The sequence below is a fragment of the Zingiber officinale genome, chromosome 6A, assembly GCF_018446385.1.
Source record: "Zingiber officinale cultivar Zhangliang chromosome 6A, Zo_v1.1, whole genome shotgun sequence".
Classification (NCBI taxonomy): Eukaryota; Viridiplantae; Streptophyta; class Magnoliopsida; order Zingiberales; family Zingiberaceae; genus Zingiber; species Zingiber officinale.
In genome coordinates, this window is record NC_055997.1 from 4362004 (window position 1) to 4365851 (window position 3848).

Consider the following 3848-nt stretch of genomic DNA (forward strand, 5'->3'; position numbering starts at 1 on the left):
AAGGATGCATCTGTACGCTGGCCATCGCCATCCGCGTTGCAACTTGCAGATTAAGTTGCATCATTGCATGGAAACTTCATGCGGACTTGCCTGGCATCTAAATACGATGTAAATTCATATGGATCGGATTAGGTCGGATTGAAAACAAATCTTAATTTAAATTTGATCTGAATTTATATATAATGTGAAATTTTAAAATCTGAATTTAAATTTGATCAGCTGGATCAATTCAAATCCAACTCAAATAATTCTATTAATTTTTTTTTAAAAAAGAATTTTTTATTTTTATCTTAATATTTATTATTATTATTATTATTATTATTATTATTATTATTATTATATATATACACGAAAATATTACCCTGCGACACACATCCGTACGGATCGATGCGGTGGATCGATCCACTGATCAATTCAGCCCCGCTGGATCGATCCAGCAGACGCGAGAAAACGAAAAGGGCTAGAATCGACCTCGACGATAGTAGACGTAGCGTCGCCGATTCTCGTCGCGATCCGGTCGGAATCCGGTCGCGTTGTGATCTAGCCAAGGGGTGATCCGCCAGCGTCCCGTTAAGATCAACGACAACCGACGGGAGAAGACAAGCAGGGCTAAATCGATCCACTGATCGGTTAAGCCCTGCTGGATCGATTAGTGGATCGATCCAGCACTAATTTTGATGTGTGCCGCACCAAATCACACGGAGTGTGCCGCAGGGTAGCTTTTCTCTCTATACTAGTGATCGTGCACACGCGTCGCGTGTGTAATATAATACATTGAAATTACATTGACCCTTTATAATGAAATTATATTAATTAAAGTATTTTAGCATTAAAATACTAAAGTAGAGTTATTAAGGTAAAGTACCTTACTTTTGAAAATCTGAATTATTTGAGTTTTTGAAAATTCGAATTGTTTGGATTGTGTTTGGATTTTCGAGTGTCATCCTTACGGCTTCCCTATGAAAAAAATTAATTTAATTTGAAAGTATACTTATCTTAGTAAAAAAAACTTAGAAAAGTGTCAGCCTAAAATATTTATAGAAGCTTTTTTGATCATAGTGTTATCAATTCTAAGATGTGAAACTAAATAGAACTATATTTTTTTTGATAAAACAATTAGAGAAAATTAATGATGAGAAAAATTCATAATAATATACCGCAGCTGAGTCTCGAACTCTAGATCACTGATTTTTTTGCTTGTGGAATTACTAACGTAAATTCATTTTAGGCTTCACCAAATTTAATTAATAAAGCGAGAGATTTTTAATAAAATTATATATATATATATATATATATATATATATATATATATATATATATATATATATATATATATATATATATATATATATATATATATTGTTGTGCAAAGAGAGGGCAATACCTCTCAACCTTTCTGAACCGCGGAAGAAGAGGAAGAGAGAAAAGAGATCGCGCGGAACAACGAGACAAAGACGCACAAAAGAGAGCAAACACTAGGAAGGAGAAGAAGAAGAGAAAGAAAAAGAGTTACCGTGGTTCGGCGACTTGCCTACTCCACAAAACGGCCGAAGCTTTATTAGAATTCTCTTCTACACAAGAGAATCACATCTAATGATTCTTGTGTTGTCTGATCTACAATGGGTTTACAATGATCCCTATAAATACTGCTAAACCCCCAGACCCGGTAAAACGTAACAGAATTTGTTATGAAAAACATAACAAAATTCTGTTATATAAAATCTTAACAGAATTTTATTACGAAAAATCTTAACAGATTTTTCTTCCATGACATCCCTTCATCCAAATATGAGCCACTCGTCAACAATCTCCACCTTGGCGAATATTCACCCCTTCGAAGAATACGAATATCTGGACAAAACTCCATCTGGATCTCTGGGTCTGGGCTTCCTTCCTCTAGCATCTAGAGATATGGATCAAGTTCAAGCAATGCTTAAACTTCTCTGTGGTCACCGGCTTTGTCAGCATATCTGCAGTGTGAACCTTCTCAAGTTGAATTTCCCCGGAAGCAATCAACTCTCTGATCTTGTGAAACCTCACATCAATGTGTTTGGTTCTCGCATGATTCACCTGATTCTTCGCCAAATAGATAGCACTCTGACTATCACATAACAACTTGACTCCACCTTGCTGAACACCCAGTTCTCTGACCAACCCTGTAAGCCATAAAACTTCCTTCGCTGCTTCAGCTGCTGCCATGTACTCGGATTCCGTAGTAGACAATGCAACAATAGATTGTATCATAGATTTCCAACAAATAGGTCCTCCTGCCACAGTGAATACGTATTCTGTAGTAGACCTCCTGTTATCTAAATCTCCTGCATAGTCTGCATCTACGTACCCAGCAACTAAAGGATCTTCCGGTTGTCTACTGAACATGATGCCATAATTAGTTGTATTTCTCAAGTATCTGAAAATTCATTTCACTGCATCCCAATGTGGTCGACCAGGATTTGAGAGAAACTTGCTTACCATACTAACTGCTTGCGCCAAATCTGGTCTCGTGCAAACCATGGCATACATCAGACAACCAACTGCACTGGCATAAGGAACCTTTGACATCTCTTGGATCTCGTCATCCGTCTTTGGACACTGTGTACTGGATAACTTGAAGTGATGAGCCAGGGGTGTGCTCACCGACTTTGCATTCTTCATGTTGAACCTATCCAACACCTTCTCCACATAGCTACGTTGAGACAACCATAATCTCCCTGCAACTCTATTCCTGTGAATCTCCATCCCAAGAATCTTCTTGGCCTCTCCCAAATCTTTCATGTCAAATTCCTTGCTCAGTAGCCTCTTCAATTTGTCAACCTCTCTCATCTTCTTCGCAACAATGAGCATGTCATCTACGTATAGTAGTAAGAAAATCAGTGATTCATCTTCAAGGCCTTTCACATATATGCAGCAGTCATACTCGCATCTCCTATATCCGTTTTGAATCATGTATGAATCAAAATGTTTGTACCATTGCCTAGGAGATTGTTTCAGTCCATAGAGCGATTTCTTCAACTTACAAACCAACTGCTCTTGTCCGGACTGACTAAATCCCTCAGGTTGTGACATAAAAATCTGCTCCTCCAAATTTCCATGAAGAAATGTCGTCTTCACATCCATTTGCTCCAAATACAAATCGTGATGTGCCACCAAAGCCAATACCGCTCTAATTGACGTATGTCTTACCACTGGAGAGAAAATTTCTTCATAGTCAATCCCCTTTCTTTGTGAATACCCCTTTGCTACCAACCGAGCCTTAAACTTCACTTCTTCTCCCTCTGACATTGCTTCTTTCTTCTTGAATATCCACTTGCACCCTATAGCTTTCTCTCCTTCAGGAAGTTCCACTAGATCCCACGTTTGGTTCTTATGCAACGACTCCATCTCCTCTGCCATAGCACCCGTCCACCTGTCCTTCTCAGAGCTATGTATTGCCTCCTGAAAAAATGTAGGGTCTCCGCTACTAGTGGTAAGTGCATAAGATACCAAATCTTCGAATCCGTATCTAGTGGGTGGTTTTACGACTCGTCTCGTTCTACCACTAGCTATAGTGCGATGCTCCATGTGCTCTGAGCTAGAATCATCGAAGTCATGAGTCTCTAGCTCCACCTGCACAATATCTTTCTCTTTGTTGCTTTGTGGTGTTTCCTTTCCTTCTTCCTGAGTACGTTGTAACATAGCTTTCTCGTCAAACACCACATCTCTGCTGATCACCACCTTGTTTGCCTTAGGATCCCAAAGCTTGAAGCCTTTAACTCCTTTCTGATAGCCCAGAAAAATGCATTGCTTTGACTTTGCATCCAGCTTTGATCTTTCCTCACTAGATATGTGCATATAGGCTGGACATCTAA